Genomic DNA, 20,203 nt, shown 5'->3' with positions numbered 1-20,203 from the left:
AGTTAATTCTTCATCTCCTCAAGACCTTGAGCGAAGGCTGGATGTATTTCCAGAAGATATGCTGCAAACCATTGGCCCAGAAGTGGGGGGTCACTGGAGCAGAAAGGTGGTGATAGGGACCACCTGCTCAGGAGCTCACAGGGGTTTTGTTGGGCTGTGACACCTATGGGCTTAGAAGCAGGTGAAACATTCATCACCAGTGCGTAATTACCTAATCTCTGATCTTCATTCCAAATATTTCTCCATTAAATGTCTGTTTGCATTTCCACTCCTAAAAATTTCATATCAGAAAATGGCATAATGTCATGTTTATATTAATTGGATATTCTGAGTTTACTGCTGGCTCCATTGGTGGGGGTGGGGGTGGGGGTGAGTTAGAAACCACATAATATACAATATAAAATATAAAATACATGTTTGTGCACTGTGTATAATTTAATGCATGAGATACACAAGCTCTTCCAGCATAGAGCGTTTTAAACAACAGCATTTTAGCCTCTAAAGCACAGCAGCAAGGGAAACATTTTCCATGCTCAGTTTCTCTGCTATTGGAACATTTGTTTTTTATTCTGAATATTTCAGCACATCTATTTACCTGGCACTATATTTAGTACCACAGTACCAAGATGGCATATATAAAGATTCAATTGCAATTCCCATCTGATGTCCCTTCCCTCTCCTTTTTACCCCCTTTTTTATGTCCGCACTCTGAATTCAGCACAAAGTTGGTGTGTTTAATTTAAAAAGAAGTAAAATGCGCCAGGAGACGCCTCAGACCACTGCAAATCACCTACTTTATAGAGGCAGTAAAATTGTGTATCGGATTAAAAGTGATGCTGATCTGAAATTTATGATAACTTTTAATGGCATTATAATTTTTTTTCCCTGTGCGCTCCATCACTGAATCGTTTGGATGCACAGTGCAGCAAGATGAAATTTGTAAGGGAAGAACATTACCTAGGCAAGCACCGAGGGGGGAAAAAAGGCAGTGGAATAATGCAAGAGCCCCATTTCGGCATGCGAGGGATGCTGCCGCTGCGTGCTCCGCGCAGCCCGCGGGCCTGGGCTGGGCTCGTCAGTCCCTGTGGCACGAAGGTGTGGATGTGTCCCCTGCTGAGGAATGAAATATCACCCTCCACAAAGGTGGTTGTTTAGGAGAGCACTGGGACCAAACCATGCTGGGTATCAATTGCAAAGGTCTGGTGTGAGCTCTGTCCCTGCCCAGCACGGATCCAGGCTCCTTTTCCCTCTGCTAGGCGAAGACCACAGGAAAGGCAGCCCCCCGCTGGCTGTATACCTGCCTCGAGACCCCAGGGATCTCCTGCCGCTGGCACCGCTCTGCAACTTCTTCTTGCCCTGCTCAGGGCAGGTCTATGAGGACAACTCCAGCCGGCACTCAGCACCGACAGAGCTTTGGTGGAGAGGTACCAGCTGAACCCATGGAGAAAGACCCACCAGGAGTTCTGTGTGTAAAGCCGGAGGTTTTCAAAGCACAGCTTGATCTTGTGGTTGATCATAGCATAGATCTGACTCCGGGGCACTGGGATCCAAGGGTTTTTGCAGGTGTGCAGACTGAGGAGGGCAGCACTCCACCTTGCACATGAGTGATGCACATCAAAGAGACCACTGCTGCCCTCCATCACCCAAGTACAGACAGAAAAGGGACTCTCCAAACAAGCAAGAGGGTGAGATACAAGCACAAAAGGCAACAGCTGTCAGCAGTCCGGCTGGCATCCAGGTGGAAATGTCCTGGAGGAACACACTGAAGGATGAGGGAAATGTCAAACCATCATGTTGTTACTCCGGTACCACCTACTTTCTGCCCAGCCAAGGAAAAAGAGCACTACAGTCATGTAATTAAACACTCTGTCATGATCATACACAAAAAGCCACAAGCAATCCTGAAATCTGCCTTTCTCTGCCTTCAACTTTGCAAAGCAACTAACATTCTCTAACAGAAACATGGACAGCAACGTATTAGTCACTCTGAAATTAGTATGAATTGCTGAAGAAGTGTCTGCATACATGTAAACAGTGAGATTCTTTATTAGCAGCCACAGAAAACTGAATCCCACTATTTCAATCTATAAACATACTTGTGCAAGAGCAAACCCATCTGTCAGCTTGTTGGAGTTCTTCAGGAGAAGTGTCTCTGCATTCAAGGAACCAAAATGCTGGCAACGCAAACATGTAAGGGAGGTGCTGGGGAAACCAGCAGATGCCGGAGGACAAGTTGTTCCAAGCGGACATCTGCCAAGAAGGAGAGTAGTTCAGCAGGGTGAGTGGGCATCATACAGAAGGTGAAAGAACGGAAATTACAATTCCCAGAAAGAAGAGAAAATGACATTGATACCAGGTGTATGCAGCCAGATGTCAGCTAAAAATCTCTTCAGGAATAGCATGGGAAGAAACCTGAATTATTTATCCACCGGCCATTTCCTTCGTAGAGCTTAAAGGAGTAAACCCAGTGACTTTTCCATGCCACATCCCCCAGGACACAGTGTATTTTGAAGAAAATGTATAGGAGGCAGGGGTACTGCCTCAGTTCATGCTGTGTCAAGAGATGGGAATCTGGGTGCAAACACAAGGACAGGTGAGACACCAGCTCTTTTGGAGAGGATTTAACAGCCCAGGAGCTGGTGAGCCTGCTCTGCCCTGCTCTTGCACTGATTTGCAGTGAGTTCTTCGGCAAAATGGATTTGTAAAAATTAGGAAATGACACTGTCCACTTGGCCTCTGAGCTGGTGGGCCTGCCTGGGACCTGGCACTGAAGGGTTTTGGGGAACCACCCTGCCTCATCAGCACAGACACCTGCCTAAATTACCGTCAATGTTAAATTTTGTGATAGCACCCTGTTTTTGCCAAGGCTGTCTTTGACGGTGGGTAGTGAAACCTCCATTCTCCCCCTCCTTCTCCACTTCATTTTTTTCCTCTCCTCCAAATTCTGTGAGTTTTACTCCACAGTAAAATATTAACTGCTGTAAATGATTGTTTTGCTGTATTATGTGAAGTCAAAAACCTTTTGAATTGTATTTTGCAGTGAACCTGCCTTTGAATCCATGCGTTTTATCATTCCACAGCAACACATATAATTTCAAACAAACAAGTGAACAAACCCGGCGATAATGGCCTGAATCTCTTATCAGTCAGTTTTACACTGGCGTAACTCCATAAACTTCAGTGGAATTAATCTTGATTTACACTGTTGGGAGAGCAGAAACAGGCACTGTAAATAGCTATATACCAATGCAAGACACTTAAAAGCAAAAGCAGTCACACCAGAAGGCCTGGCAGCAGATGAGGTTGAAGGCATAAAAAAAGCTTTCCTGGTGGTGCTAATCCATGGGCATGTGGATAAACCCAAAGGAGAGCGACAGAGAAGTTGTACCATCCAGCTAGCATGGCAGAGACCACTGCCTGTGGTGTTGCAGGCAGAGAGACCCATTCATCACCCATGGCCCTACTGGTGGCCTACTGGGTGACACCAAGACATGCCAAGTGTGGACACAGCCTCCTGAGGACAGTGCTGCTGGGGTAGGACAGGTCGTGAGGCAGTTGCTGTGGGCTTCACATAGAGGAGACGTTGGCTGGGGGGTGTCGGGAAGAGCCCCATGTCTGTGTCCCTGCCGTGGTCACAGCGGGAGTTGATTTTGCCGTGGATGTTGTGCTGCGCCATCAGCAAAGCCCTGCACTTCAGGCTGCCTTCACAGCTTGGCTTGTTACTGTCACTGAAGCCACCAGGAATGGGGCACCTAAAAAAGGCTTCGGAGGCTCCAGCATCCCCCATCAGAGCCATGGGCTTCCGTGGTCCCCGGGAACGTTGAGGGGATGTGACCATCTGCAGCTCCACTGCAAGTCAAACCACGGGACAGGCAATGTTGTCCCCTCAAATGCCCTGTGGGAAACAGCACCGGGATACATTTAAGGAAAGTGTCCCTCAAGTGGACGAGGCACGAGGTCATATTTTTAACAACCTGTTGCTTGTATAGTGAGAGGATGACTGAACAGGGATCAATCACTTGTGCAACAGCATCACTTTCTGCAAAATCTCACAGTCACCTCACAGCAGATGGCAGCTATTGCGTTCCTCTGAATAAATTATCTTTAACAGCGTCATTTAAAATTTTAAAACCAAACTCATCAATATGGTTTTACAGTAAGAAGCACAGGCATGTGTTCATTATACAACAAATGTGAGGAGAGCAAACGGCCTGTGTTTCATGCCTGCTAATTGTTGGGGCAGGAGTCAGGGTGCAAGGCGACCCCTGAGGCACTCCTCTCCCCTGTGGCTGACTCACCGACTGGCTTTGCTACTCCAGCTATTCTCGAACTCATTTACTCAAAACCATGGCAGCATACCGATAACAAGATACTGTTTAATTTTTCTCAGGGATAACATTAGTTTTTACTGAGATCACACTAGTTAGTTAGGACTTGGGAGGTATAGCTGATAGAGAAGGGTATATTACAAGGAAGAGATGGTATCTGCCACAAAAGAGACAAGCTGAATGTGTACCCTACATGCCCTCCTGAGCATTGCAATTGCTGGGCTCCAGACACCTGCCTTGGAAACAAAAACCAGCAAAGACGTCACCATGGCCATGGGGTAGTGGCTGGGCTGGGCTGGATCCTCACCCCCTTGATGAGTCCCGTGAGTGAGGGACCTACAGGAAAGCTGGCACCAGGGACATGCCTACGGGGACATCTGGGTGTGGAGGCAGCCAGGCTCGGTAGGTGCAAGCTGAGCCTGGACCTGTTCGAGGCGCATGCAGTGCTTGCAGGGGAGCCGCACAGGGCTGGGCCAGGTGTTTGAAGGTGCCCAAAGAGGCACCTCCGGTTGTTTTACTGATTAAAGAGTTCCTGTCTCCTGTGTGGTAAATGAGAAGGAAGGTGATCTTGTAGCACAGGGGATACCTGCACCTGCTCCTCGATAATTTTGCTCTGACTCCTTTTGATATGTTAGCAGATCTTGTTGCATGCTTCAGCATCCTCCTGTCCCTATCTTTAAAACATTTCCTTTGTCCTTCTTTTGCATTTCAAGTTTTCCATACCAAAAAAGTATCTTGGGTTAGTCAGTACAAACTGCATCTACTGGTTAAAGCTCCAAGTGCTGCCTCAAAAAAAGAAGACGGAGCCGCAGGTCCCTGTTTCCCTGCTGGGTGTTGCCACCATGCGCCACAGCATCTTAGCTTGGCAGCTAGCCTCCACCCAACCGCAGGGAGATCAAAGGGTGGTTAAGCAGCAGCTCAGGCTTTATCCAGTTGCTCTTATCAATCTTCATAACAAAGAGAAAACAACTCGACCATCTCTTGTGGGAAATAAATTGAGTACACTTCTGTACTCACCTATGTTCTCGTTTCTTCAAGAACTAGCCCGGTGGATGAGGCCCAGGTGAAGAACTCCAGAAGCAATTAAAGCAAGTGCTGTACCTCGAGGTGTACCTTGATAATATGTCTGTTCTACTCTTTTCACGATGTCCCTATCTCACGCTAGCATCAACACTGGGTGCCTTAGAGATGATGCTTCATAAAGGAAAGCTGCACTTCACACTGAGAAAGCCTTGATCCAAATGCACTTCAATTAGCAGAGTGCAGGTCCCAGGGACTCCTGGGCAAGCTGCAGCTGTAGAGATTAAGACAGGGGGGATGCCTCGGAGTCAGAGAAGAAGATCCAGGGTGGAGTCTGCTCTATTTTTACATCCTCTACTCCCCACTTTGGCCACTTCCCAGTTGCCCTGCCAAGACCACTGAGCCGAGGCACTGCCTAGAGATCCGCTGGAAGCCCTGGGTAATGTATTCCCAGGCCCGTCAGATCTGTCAGAGCAGACACCAGATCTTCGATCAACAAGATCTAAGGCTTAACCTCACTTAAACCTTTTCTCAACAAAGGTCAAAACTTATCTGACTGCTGAGACCCCCCACCCTTACACCTGGAAAGGAAACATTTTGCTGTGAATTAATTCATTCAGATGAAACCAGCAAAAATGTCAATGTAACAAATTAGGCACTCATTGATTATTGGCTTAAAAGAGAGTTAATGGTTGTGTTCTAGAGAAGGGGGTTAGGCAGGTCTTTAAAGTGATACACACATGCAATACTTTACTGCTCATATGGGCTCTGAATTTGGCACTTCAATTGTCAAAATGTGTTTAGAAATTCTCTGTGCCTCTTACTCCCTTTTTTTGTTAGGACAGCTTGCAAACTGCTGGCACAGCTCTCCAGTGCAGAGCACGCTGTGCAGAGCCAGCCCGGCTCCCGTTAGCGCTGCTGCTGCCCGGGCAGCTCAAAGGTAACACTGGTGCTTTGTAAATGAAACTCTGCAGAACGGTTCTGCTCCCTGCCGTCTCCGTGGGAAAAGGGCCACAAATGAGCTTCATACTTGGGAAGCATCCGGAGACCGAGGAGCTGCATGCCACGGAGCAGCAAGTGCTGGCCAGGGGCCAGCCGGCAGCCAGGTCTTGGAGAAAACAGGCTTAACTCACTGCCTCCGCTACGACCTGGCCCAGGAGCAACTGAAGGTTACCAAAGATCCACAGGAGTAACTGATGGTCAAACATTATGGAGCTAAAGGTTCTGCAGAGACACAAGTGCAATGAAATCACAACAGAAGATGCCATCTGCCAGCAACACAGAAATGTATGAATTAATATAATGTCATCCAGGGCTGAAGTTCATATGCCACCCCTCCAGACTGGATGTGCAGCATCCCCTCCTCCCTCCTCCTCCCAGGCTCAAGTTGAGGCTTTGCTCATGTGCAAAACAATAACAGGCAGGAGGGTGCAGCAGCAGAGTGAAACAGAAAATGCAGATGTTTTAAATTTGGTGCAGGGTGCTGGGGTAACGATTGAGGCAGGATTCAAAGGACAATTTAGGCAATGTACAATGAAGAACAATTCAAGGCAACGGCAATGAAATCTGAGGACTGTTTTTAAAATCGCAGTGTGGTCACTGTGAGGAGCTGATTGAAATTGTATACATTCTAATCAAAAATCTGGATTGTGGATTAAACCTTAGAAAGAAATCACATAGCAGTGTTTAATTAATCAAGGCTTTAAGTGACCTAAATGAAAATACTCTATAATGATAACTCCTTGGCTGGCTTAAGTTGGTTTGTACTGATGATACATATTATATTTCCGATACGCTGAAATAATCACAATTAGTTCCCTACCTAGAAAAGTTACTTTGCCCTAGTAAAGCACGTTTAAAGCAACTCCGAAATTAAAAGAGTGTGTTTAAAAGCATAAGGCACAGCAGTCAGCCAGCGGGCAGTCTCATAGCCTGCTTGTAGCCTGGAGGTGACTAAGGCCGTACAGAAGGGTTGTGACCCCAAAACAGATGTGTCCTCAGCCTAGCGCACAAGCCACGCTTTATCTTCAGAAAATACATCCACATCCAAAAGCCGCTCCTCACATTGTGAAGAGGCCCCTTTCAATAAGCTGCTCACTGTTTTGAGTATAACCAAGCATCTGTGGGGAGAGGAAAACCTGCCTTTACCCAGAGAGCAAGGGCTGAGCCTTCACAAGAAGAAAGTTTGCACACACCTGCGTGTGCCCAGGGGCATCTCCATCACCTTCCTTCGAGAGCAAGGTTCTGTGCTAGCTGCTGCTGGCAGCCGCAAACAGGTCAGGCAGCCCGAGGGTCCCCTCCTGCCCACCCGATTTTTTGTGCAGTCACACGCTACTGTACTGTCTCAGTGCATGTAGCTCGTAGACTATAACTCACAAAATGCATCCCACTTCACTGTCTCAGATGGTTATCTTTTGACATCTCTTATTTTTACCTGGATTTTAATAAACGGGTAACGTTTGCTTTCTTTGACACCAAGAGGAGAAAACAACAAAAATTTCTTCTAACAATTCCAGACCCCTCTGAAAAAGAGCATGACTACAGTCTAGTCTAACTACAGCAGGCGTGTCCTTGGGTAACAAGGATATGATGAAACACATGCTTTAGAACTGAGATTAAAAAAAAAAAAGGAAAAAAAAAAAGAAAAAGAAAGGCTACATTCAATGGCAGAAAAAATTGATTTAACCACATAAAATATTACAAGCACAAATCAGAGGTTAGAAGTAGAGTTGAAATGCAAACCATTACCTCCATTATCCAAAACAGGCTGTTTATTTACAGCTAGAAACTGTAGAAATGACTTGGCTTAATTGTAATTAAAACCTTTTGGTATCTTTAGAGCAGCAGAAGTGTTCCACGCAAAGGTAGCAGGGCCATGAGGCAGAGGAGATGACTTTAGAACAAGGACATCTTGGGCTGCAAGGAGAACAAAACAAAACCCTGACAAACATGATATTAGGCTAAGAACAATTCCAACTGTGGCAAGAAAAGAGGGTTTGTAATTGAATTTGTAAAAGACCATACAGCAAAACTAGAGCTAAACTATTTGCAACATGTATTAGCTGAAAGAGGCATTTCAAGTGAGAAAGGATCATCTGTTGGGGAAGGCGCAAAAGCCGTCTCAGCTTAGCACTGGCTTTTGCCCCAGAGCTGGCATCGAACAGCCCCATCTCCCCAGGACTGTGCTGCCCACCTGTGAACAAGGGTAAAGCTGGTCCCTGTTCCCAGGCTTTTGCTGGGCTCTATTGACATCCACACAGATGGCAATTTCCTCCCTGAAGAGCCTATGTCTTCTGCAATGGACCTGCTGGGATCGATAAAGGAGCAGGATAATGACATAGGAGATGTTGTTGAGTTGTGGGTGCCCCTGCAACCCCCCAGCCCCTCCACCAAGGTAGAAACTGGAGCAGTTCTTGCAAATGCTTACGAACATCTTCCCATTTCTGAAATAAACTCTTCAAGCAACTGCACTGCTGAAAGAATTGCTGAAGGCAGTCTCTGAGAGAGCAGAAAACATTCATGGAAGGGTCAGGAGCTTTATTTCACACTTATACAATCTGAAAAGCAGGCACATGTCTCCAAACAAGCTGAACTGAGCTCTACCATATTACAGAAACCTGATCTTTAACACCAGAAACTCAGCAGCTGCAACCCAACTGATCTCCCTGCGGCATCAGCTAAAGCTCAGAAAGAGACAACATCCCATCCAAACCTCCATTCATGTCCAGACCACCACACAGCCTGGTGAGGCACTTCTGCCGTGTTCCCCAGTGACTCGGGACCGTGCACAGCTTTCTGGCACCATACTTCGTTCCCTATCCCTGATAGCTCCCATGGGGACATGTTGTCACCTGCAATCTTGCTGCAAGGATTTCCCTGTGCAACAAAATAGGGCCAGAAAGAGGTGAAAAATAACAAGAAATGGGTGTGCTGAAGACGGATTCCAGAGCTGGGTGTTCCCTTTGTGGATCGTGGTCAAGCCCTAGATCCATGCAGACATTTAGTCTGGGCCATTGCCTTTCCTCACCTGTGTCAGCGTAGATCAGGCAGAATCCCTCAGGAGCCTAGAAATTGTGGGAAGAAGATGTGGATGTCCCTTAACAAACTTCTTATTTAAAAAGGCAAAAGAAAATGAATAAGCACAAGAATTTAGTGATAGTCAGAAAAAGTCAGCATGCATTTAGGCTGAGATGCCTCACTCTTTGACTTTGAAAAGTGTGTGTCTTACCTCTAGGCATCATTTTCTTCCAGTGGCAAAGGCGAGAGACAAGCCCCTCTGGTGAGCAACTCTACCCAACAAGGCAGGTGCAAGGGAGAAGGGAGGTGCACATCATGGCTTGCACCAACATAACATACTCCGAAGAAGCCCTCTTCACCCTGTCCTTCAATAGCTGGTCCCTCTGACCTGGTCTGGATGATACAATGCTTTCAGGAAAAACATAAGTATGCCAGTTGCATCTGCACATTAAACCAAGAATAAAGCTTCAGCTGGGGCTGTATCCAATTCCTTGGCACATCAAGGATGGGAAAGGATGCACGGATGGCTTGTTCACTCACCCACGCTCTCTCTGCCAGAGAGCTGTGCCAGAAGTTATCAAGAAAGCTGCAAAATGAAAGCATGATATGCTGTGGTAATTATGTGTGCTTGGATATTATTTTTTTTTTAAACAAGTGTTCTGCCTTTTAGTAAATATTCTTTAGCATCTCTGTTGTCCCGCTGTAGCACAGTTAGCTGTAAAAATGATCGCCTCATCTTTATTAACTCTATCGGTGCCACAGATGGCCACCCCCTGGCCAGCTGCAAGGGGGCTGAAAATAGCTATGAGGTTTGGAGGACCAAGGAGGCCATCTGGCAGTGGTGTGAGAGAACGTTCAGTGGCATCAGCCAGTAATCTGTGTCTTTTCAAGGGTGGCGATTCTAACATCACTCGGCAGTTGCTCAAAGTAGGATTTCCCCAACTAAAGCAAAGAAAAAAGTTTATTCAGAACCCTCCACAAGAGTGGCATCTTTTGGATGTGCCACCCACTCCTTACCAGCACCTGTCACTGTCCCCTATACCGACTGCGCAAGTAACGCCACATTTGTAAGGAGCTTTGAAAACTCCTTCCCCTGCATATTAATTGTCATGTCTTTGAATAAACACACCAGCCCGTTGACTGGAGGTGCGTAAATATTTACAGGGCACGCCCAAAGAAACCAATATATAACCTGAAGGAAGAATACATGCTCAGCCACCGTAAAGACCTGATATCGCATTTGCCCTGAGCAATTACAGTTAAGTAACTGCGATACGAGCACATATTTAAGTACTTATGCAAGGAAAAGGGGCTGATGACCTCGATTATATTTGCATTGTGTTTCCTGTTGTTAGCACTTCCTTGGCGGAATGACTGCAATACATCTTGGACTCCAATTTCATCTGTCAGCTCCACGAGACTGCAGCCAGCCTTTGGAGAGGTCCAAAAATGCTTAGGAGTTGAGCTGTATTTCTTCTTGCACAGCTCTTCTGTCCTGTCTCAGCAGCTGCTCATGCCTCCGTACTGCCTTGTCAAGGAGATCAGCAGAAGGAAATTTGCCCCGAGGTCCCTCGGAAACTCAGGCATCGTCCTTCGCAGATGGGCAACCGCAGCTTCAACTGGGTGGCTCATGACCTGCTCTGTCGAATGGCTACACTGAAACAGCGTGGTTCAGAATAGCTTGATTGCTTTTATTTAACACCAGAAAAAAGGAGGCTTATAACTTTCGGTTGCAAGTAAAAAGCTGCAAAAATTTCACAGCTGTAGCTTGAGGGAGGAGACACTTTGTGTTCTGCAAACAATTATAAAACTAGCTATTTGCATATGTCTTTTACCTGAGGACTCCATGCAGGTACACACCCAAAAAAGTTAAATGTCATAAGGTTAAAGACGAAGAAGTTGCTAAATGCCCTCATTAGGCTGTTTGTTTTCTCACACCTAAGCCTGGACAGAAGGACCCCAGTTCGGTACTATTTCCATGTTATTTTGTTTGCTTCCTTCAATGCACAATTGGGAATGGCAAGGTGGTCTGCAGATGGTGTGCTCAGCCTCTTTGTAGTTCATTTCCCATGCAGAAGTTCCCCCAGCCCTGCCTGGAAACCATTCTTCATCGTTTTGGGTTGTCTTCACAGAGCTACACCCCCAGGCACAGCAGATAGAGCAGGGGATTCCATGGGCCTCTCCAAAAACCCTTTGTGTGATTCTCCATTCCCTGCCACCCAGCTAGGGTTTGACTTGCTTAAATTTGAATGAAAAGCTAAAAAAAAATTTCAGGTGTTGTTATGGTTAGTTGGGGCACCCATTTGGACCATGCTACATCCTGCATCCAAAGATCAGGGTGACCCAAGTTAGGTGGGAAAGAGTGTTTGTCTTCCCAGCTCCAGCTCTGCTTTGTGGTCACACCGCATCCCTTGTCACCCCACAATGCACCTCCTTTCCCAGTGTGGGAACAACTGCTTAGAGCACTCTGTCCTGAAACACGCATCCAGCCCCAGGGGAAATTAACACTCCCAGTTTTCTCATTAACACGAAATGTTCTTCTCCTGCCAGCTCCACCGGAGCAGCACATGGTGCCATCTCTCAGAGAGCCAGCTGCACTATGGAAATCTCCAGATGCCAGGAGATAAGAACAGCCAGACATGCTTTGAACAACACCAGTGTCTGCCACCAGTGTCCCTTTACCCCCCAAGATGCTGGAAGGAGATGCAGAAACAGCCAGGACAGACTACTGTGGAATAAGCCTCCTCAAGTCCTAGAACATGGAGGTTTATATCTTTTTTAATGGCTTTTTTCCTGGGTAACGTAACTGGAGAACTTGTTTGCAGCAGTATCTTGGGGCGATGAATTCCCTGAGCTACGTATGAATTGCTCACAAAAGTGTCTTTTTATCAGTTTCAGTTCTGTTGCCTTTCAAGTTTATTCAGTGTCCCTTTGAATGAGACACTGTTGTAATTGTCTAAAAAATAAATTTGATTGCCTGCTTGACCTTCTTTATGCTGTTTATTACAGTAGTTTAATTTTCTATTCATTCTCTCCTGGGAAAAAACAGAGACGTTATTGTCACTCTAGCCACACTTGGAAGTATTTGTATTGCCTGTCTTTAAGCCTTTGTTATTTCCTTGTGTCATTTTGGATGTGGCACAACCAGAACTTCACACCAGCTTCAAGCTGGGAGCCCACACTCAGCAGTGGCAATGTCACATTTGTCACCATTTATGGCTTTTTAAAAAAAAAAACAACAAAAAACAAGTCATGGTTTCTTGCTCCTTTTTGTCATTAGAAAAGGAATAGAGAATAAAGCAGAGAGCGTTGCAGTGATCCCGTACCAGTCCTGCATCATGAGCCATCGGGCAGATCTGCTCCCATTTCACAGGGTCCCACAGAAGACCTGGAAAAAGTTCAGAGAAGTTAATGCTGTCACGGAACTGTTCTGGAAAGGCTTCCGAGCAGAAAATTATTACACAGACTGTCTGCAAAATTGGTTAGTGATCTGCTGAGTCAGGAAGACTTGGTCAGAAGAGAATGAATAGAACCAGGTTGGGCTCTGTTGGTTCAGATTGGGTTGAATAGGGCCAAAGCTTGGGCATAGACACCAAGGCAGGGGATGAGCAGGCTTGGCACGGCTACAAGACACCAGCTCTCCCTCCCTCCAGGGCATTACCTTGCACTTGCTGATCCCAATGTTATTCACCAGGGTGGTGTCCAGTTCCCCTCTTCTGAAGGTCAGCAGCGTCCAGAGCTGATTATCCTACTCACTATGGGATACCTGCAGAGTCAAATACTGAGAAGGAACAGTCCTGCTCTGGCAGCTTACTCTCTACTGATGCTGTCAATCACTTCTTCCTGTCTGAAGTCCACTTCTAAACAGCGGATCTTCATCCATCCATCCAACACCACAGGATATCTTAGCCACCCTTTTGCCTTTTTGTTTGATATACTTCAAGATGCCTGCTTGGAGCTGCCTTGTTTTCCTTCATGCTAACTGGTTTCCCTTGTATTTTTCAAAGTGTGTTGCTTTGCCCTGCTTTTGGACACTGTTTTGACCTATCTGTTGGCACCACAAGTTCAGCCTTGCTGGGTAGCCATTCTCAGCAGCACCCTTTGAGCAGTTTAAGTCTCAGCATGACTGTGCCCATCCCACCATACAGGCAACTGTGCGTCCCAGTGGCCCTGCTGCTGGGTTCTGCTGCATTCATCCCAGCTGCACCCACAAGGACTTACTGCCATTCACATGACAAACACTGTGCTGAGCACAGTTGTGTTATCATCACTGTGGTTTACTGAGTCACTCACAAGCTATTTCCAAAGCTGGCCCTGTTCTCTTGGTTTGCTATTTTCCACCCAGACACAAAATTTCTCCCTGTTCTTGGATGGGTTGGTAATGAATGGTATGAAATAGCAATGAATAACCAGGCTTCTGCAGGGGTTATATGGGATGGGACTCAGTCCAGGACCTGCCAAAGTGCTTCCCCAATTATTCGAAGGGGTCGCTGTTCAATGACAGGCACAAAGCCCTTCCTCTATGCTGGATGCATTCTCCCTGCAGTGCCGAGAGCTTTGCCAGCCCAAGAAATGAGAGACTGGGACTCAAAAGAAGTAATCTTTTAAAACATAAATGGTCAAGCTGATTTACTTCCAAATACACAACAACAAAAAAATTGCTGTTGGGCAAGGACCTCGTTTGCCAAGTTTTCAACAGAGCAAAATTTTACAGCAAAGTTATAACCACTTTAAATACCATTGTTGGTTTATAACAGAAAAGCTGGCAGACTCTTAGCTGGGACTGCTCTTTCGAGTGATGCTTTGCCATGATGCATACTCCACGTATGCAGTAAGTTGAAGATCCATGTGGCAAATTTTGGATTCATGTGGTAAACCACATAAAACAGTCCTTATCCACTTCCCCCATGATTTTCCCAGATGTAGGGCATTTCCAGAATGTCTTCCAGTAGTTCACTCCCCTCAGCCAGTCACCTCACTTCAAAAGCAGTCTGCCAAAGCCACTGCTGTTGCCTCCCAAGGCTGTGAAATTGCCTTCCCAAATGAACACACGTGGAGGAGCAACAATGGTCCTGAACTGCCCAGGGCCTTAAGAAATGATCTCTGATAAGTAACAAAAAAAGAATGCTTAGATTATGTACAAGAGACCATATCCCAGGGAAGCCAAAGTTGAACGTGGTGTTGATGAATGGTTACGCTAAGTCCTACTGTTAGCAATAACAGAGGGACATTTCGGTGTGTGTTACTACTGGCTCCTCCTTGGAGGTGCTGGAGATGAAGACTAACTGACCCAAGTTTGCAGAAGACAGCACAGATTTAGGTGTCTGTGTTAAACAACCCTTCTGAGGTGTCTGGGAAGTGTCACATTTAGCCACTGTCTTCTGAAAAATCCCTTCTGGGGGATTTCGCCTGGGGACCCCAGGACAAAGCCAGCCGCAAACGGTCTCTTCAGCAAATCTGTGTTGGAACAGCCAAATCCAATAGGGCACGGGATGCAGAAAAAAGAAATCTGGTTATGTCTGCATGGACTAGCTTCATCCCTCTCTCACCTTCCTCCTCTGTCTGTTCTCTACATCCCTCGCAAGCTAAGCCATACGCCGCTTTGTAACAGGGAGAGGGGCTGGTGAGCGGTGCGGATGGAGCCTCCCATACCATCCCAGCATGAGCAAAGTGAGGCAGGGCTCAAAGCGAGGTCCCAAACCATGATGAAGCTGATGAAGAAGAGCCACCAGCCCATCTCTTCTCCCCAGGGCCTGAGCCTGGCCGGGTTGCAGCGCAGTCACGTTTCAGAGATGCTGCTGGGGTGCAGCCTCCGACGGCCTCTTTCTGGAAGTTCACGAGGAAGCAGAGAAAGCTGTTGCAAGCCTCGTGCTTAGTTTGCATTCATTTCCTTCCCAAACTCTCATTACCCGAAAGAGAAAAAGAGAGAGAGAGTGAGTGCATTCAAGTGGAAATGGTTGGAGTGCACTTAGAGGAATTTAGCCAAAAGGAAAAGGATAGATGATGGTGGCTTTTTTAATTTTTTTTATTCTCTCAAAAAAAAAAAAATCCTCCAGAACTTAAAACTGTTTTAATCAGCTGAAAAACATACGTGGGCTTTACAGCTCTGAGACAGCTTGCACAGGCTCTGATAAATGCCTATCGCTCATTTGCATACGCTAACAGCTACACTTTAATCAGCCTCCTAATCCCTGATGATATTAATGAATTTTTTTTATGCGCTCTCTCTCTCCTCTCCCCCCCCCCCGTTTTTTTTTTTTTAGTATCATGTTTGCTAATTCAAAACCGATCAGCGGCTTCTGTGTGCCTTTTTTTATGCAGGAAATAATGGGTGAGCTTGGTACTCCTGTTATCCTGCTCTCACAAATAATTAAGACTACAAAGGGTACAAATCAGTCTGAATGCACGGCACAAAGGCTCAAGCTATGCAAAGGTCTTTTTCTCTCTCTCTCTCTTTCTCTCTTTTCATTTATTCTCTTCTTCTGACAAGAGGTGGCTTAGAAAGATACTTAGCAAAGCAATGAACTGGTCACTCCCAAAAAGCAAGAATTTCCCAGCCATTTTAAATGCTTATGATACACATACGGACTTTTTTTAACAAAAATGTTTGCTTGCTCCGTCCTTTGGTGCATTCTGCTTTTGGGGAAAGAGGCTGCCTGCTGGAGAAATCTTCCACTGAAATGTTTTACCTTTGTTTTGGTGGCTCTGCTTTTCTCCCTGGGAGGGCTTGGCATGGGAGGATGGCATGGATTTGGAGGGTGGGAGACCTGGAAAGGTCTTTCTTGCATATGTGGTCATAGGGAAAAGGAGCAGCGGAACAAACGAATCCCTTTGGAGTGAAAAGCTGGCTGCAGGAGCCCAAAGGCAGGAGAATTTATCCAGCTTCAAGGCAGGTCAGAGGCTCTAGGTGTGTTCTGGTGTTAACTCAGGCTCCAGACTACCCAGAGACCTCATGTGAACTCCTAGTCCTTCAAGGCAATTTCCCCCTGCTCTGACCAAGGTCAGTGATAGATCCAGATGCACCAGTTGTGCAGACCCTTCCCTTCTCCTGTCCACCCTTGGGTGCAGCCGTGAAACTTCCAGGTGGACTTTGCGTGAGACCGACGGCCAGTCACCCCTACAACTCCACCAGAGTTGCTGACCTCCAGGAGATTCTCCGTTTGGAAGATCTTCTCACCTTGAAATTAATCCAGGTTTAAAACGAGAATTTCTCAATCCTTCTGGATTTTGCCGACAGCATGAAACACATTGCTCCACAGACCAACAGGCAGCTGATAAAAGTGCCACAGACTGTGATTAATTTGCATGGAAACGGATTGATGGACATACAGAGACTAGCATGGGGGACCAGCCAAGGAAGGCTCTCAGAAACACATTTTCTCAACGCATTTAGTGACAAAGAGAGGGACCCAAGTCATGCCACTGGTCATAACATTGAAAACTACTGCTATAGTTCCATAAAAGTTACACACCATGTCAAGTCACACTGACAACGAAAGACAAAAGAACAGCTGAACCTGAGGGGTGGCAAAAGAAGACGTACCGAGTGTATGCAGATATTAACCAACTTGGTCAATAGAAGATGGTCACTTTTGCTAAAACAAGTAAATAAAGATTTAAATAAATCAAAATAACCTCAGTGCAACACGTAAAGGAAGCCTGCAGAAATGGCTGCAGTGTGCAAGTCTAGGCTTCCAAATTCAAGAGGATTTTCATACTAGGAAGCTGAGTAACGTTGATGGAAAAGATGCATACTTTTTTGCTCAATAATTCTTTTAGGAGATGCAAGCAAACACCCCTGTAGGGTAGTCTCAGTGCTAACATGTAGTGCCTAGATCTCAGAGAAATAAGATAAGACTGAAACATCAGCAGAAGATCTGATGTTTAGGGTGACCATGAGCACCAAGAACACAAAAATGCTCGTGTTCTTCAGTAGCGCTTTTGCAATTAGCCAGATGAGGGCAGATGAATTAAGGCAGGTAGAAGTATGCAATAGTAAAAGAGCTTGCCAGCTCCAGGAAAAGCTCAGGCCATCGTTGAAAACCTCTGACTCGGAGGCTTTTTGGGAATTCATGAGAACATCGGTACTGGTTTTCCTGTTAATAATATCGGCATTGCAGCAATGACGGAGAGTTACTCACTGACCAAGGCTCTTGTGCAAGGCTTGGCACAAATGCTGAACATAATGATTTCCCCCTGAAAAGAGGTCCAGGTAAACTAATGTCTTTTTTTCTCACAGTGAAGGAGCACTGCAGAATGTTCCTTGCAGATAGTCCAGAACAACTCAAAGATAACTGAAAATATAATAAGGTTTGGTATAAAGAGAAACTGTCAGAGAAGCATCAACCCTGGAACATTCCGAGGTTAACAGGGAGCTTAAAACCTGAGCTAATGCAAGGTTATTTTGGTCATGGCTGTCTTGCAAGATGATATCTGAGCCACTGGCTAAAACATACCAGAAGTTATGCCCGTGCTCAAAACCAAGTACTGGCGATTGTTTTAGATCATGAGTATTTTCATGAATATGTTTATGGGAAGAATTCAATCAAGGTAGAAAGAGACCATAAAGCACTAGGAGCCACAGAGCAAAATCCATTGTACAATGAGCCACCTGGACTTCAGAAAAATGTAATGAAATTGCAAAAGTACTCATTAAATGTGAAATACAGGCCCAGTAAGGAGCTTAGCAGATACGCTTTCAAGAACACCTATAAATAATGAAAGCAATGAACTGCAGGAAGAGGAGTTTGAAATAAATATGAGTCAAGTACTACCCATGTCTGAAATGAAATTTGACAAGTTCAAACAAGTAACACAAAATGACCCAAGTTGACAACAGTTTGGGGAAAGTAATTCTACATGGATGACCAAAGAAAATATCAAGCCAGTGCTGAGCATAAAAACTTACCGGTATTAGAGATATGAAGTTGCTGCAGTTGATGGGATTGTGCACAAAGGGCAACCTGTCATAATACAATATCAGCACAAAGTCAGACATGCTAAGTGTTTTTCAGAGGCAGAAACCTATAGGGTACTGGGGAAAGAAGAGAGCTGTGAGGGCCCCAGGTCTGAATGCCACTGTCCAAAGGAAATCTGACCTCTTCAATTGAGAGAGGAGCCAGGCTGATGCAAAAGACTCTCTGACATGACCTGAGGATGTGATTAGAGTGGATCCCCCTTTGGTCTAGGTCTCAGTGATGTTAAATATGAAGTCTCAGCTAAGACCCTCAAGTTCTTCTTCAGCTGGCATGTAACTGACCAAGAAACACATTGCAGATCACCATTTTCTGCATTCGGGATTGCCTATGACTCCAAGTGAAGCACAAAATCATGTTCTAGCGGGATGAGAGACAAGGTGTTCATTTGACATCAGTGGGAGCAAGGCAGTGCCTTCAAGTTCCCAAAATATATGAAAGATCTCCTCATTGTGAGCAGAAGCTTTCAGCACAAGTAAACTCAGTGGAGAAGAGAAATTGTGCCCAGATAAGGGCAAAGAACTGAAGGGATACTCCAAACTTCCCTCATGTGGGAAGGAGACATTAACTGTAGCACCTTCTTGTCTGCGTATTTCTGGATTTACTTCCATACATTCCTAAGGACATACAGCTCACACTTTCAGAGCTGTTCTGCATATGAAAAGGAATCCTGAAGGCCATAGGGACCTCTTGCAGTTGTCACCTTCGTTTGAAAATCTAACCCTATCACAACTCCCGTAGATGTTTCCACTGTTGACAGATTTACTCTGGTGTCAAAATTAATTGGAGCCAAGAAGAGTTATTCACTGAAAAAACTGCATCTATGAAGAGGGTCAAGTGTCTTTCATGTTCCATCATCCAGTAAAAAAAAAAAAAATAATCATGATCCCATCACTACCCCCTGGGAAATAGCAGGTGATAATGGCATACAACAGAGCAGTACGCTGCTCTTGTAAGCTGGCGTTATCTGTTTCTACAAGGACAGGACATGAAGGCCAGCAACCTCCCCACATCCAAATCAGCTTTGTAAACCCTTTTTTAATTTTTTTCGATTGTTGATACACTTTGTCATATCCATGTGCTCACAAAAAGATCAATTTGTTCATTCACAGTAGCAGAGAACGGTGAGCATGAGCTGACAATGTGTGCTCAGCTCTGGGCACACCGGTTTTAGGAAGATACTGACAAACTGGAGGGAGTTCAGAGAAGAGTGACAAAAGTGATTTGTGCCTTGAGGACTGATCCATGAAGAGCAAAATATATACCATTTGGTTTAGTGATGACTGCAGGAGGCTGGAAATGTACGTTATCAATATTTGAAAAACAAGTTTGCAAAAGAAGGAAGAATTTTTGTTTTGGATAGCGCTCAATCAGAAAAAAGTAAGGCTGGTTTTCAGGGAAAGTGTCCTAGCACCAAATCATCTGGAAAATCCACAAAAGAGAAGGAAAAGAAGATATGTGTCTTAGGAACTCTTAACCCTTCAAAGACTGGAAAATATATTAATGAAGACAATATTGACCTTGATAGGAGGACAAGCCATTTCTAATTTTCTTGCTTCGTTTCTGCAATCCAACCACCAGAAAAGAATCAACATGTGAGAAGCTGCAAGGCAGGGGTAAGGCACAGTTATTAGCAGCTAATTACCAGAAGGCAGGAGGTCAAGCTAAATGATTGCCATTTGCCCCTTCCACCCATGAAACCGCCCTGCCTCAAGACTGCAGCAGCAACCGAAGCTTTTCTGCATACCCTAGAATCTGCATGAGGAGTAACTCAGACGCAAATACATGCCAGAAATACATCTCCGAGTACCTCTGCATGCCTCCCAGTCCAAAGGTTTTTTGGGGAACGGCTAAAAGCTGGAA

Source organism: Falco rusticolus, chromosome 13 (assembly GCF_015220075.1).
Source record: "Falco rusticolus isolate bFalRus1 chromosome 13, bFalRus1.pri, whole genome shotgun sequence".
Taxonomy (NCBI): domain Eukaryota; kingdom Metazoa; phylum Chordata; class Aves; order Falconiformes; family Falconidae; genus Falco; species Falco rusticolus.
Note: the sequence above shows the minus strand (reverse complement) of the source record.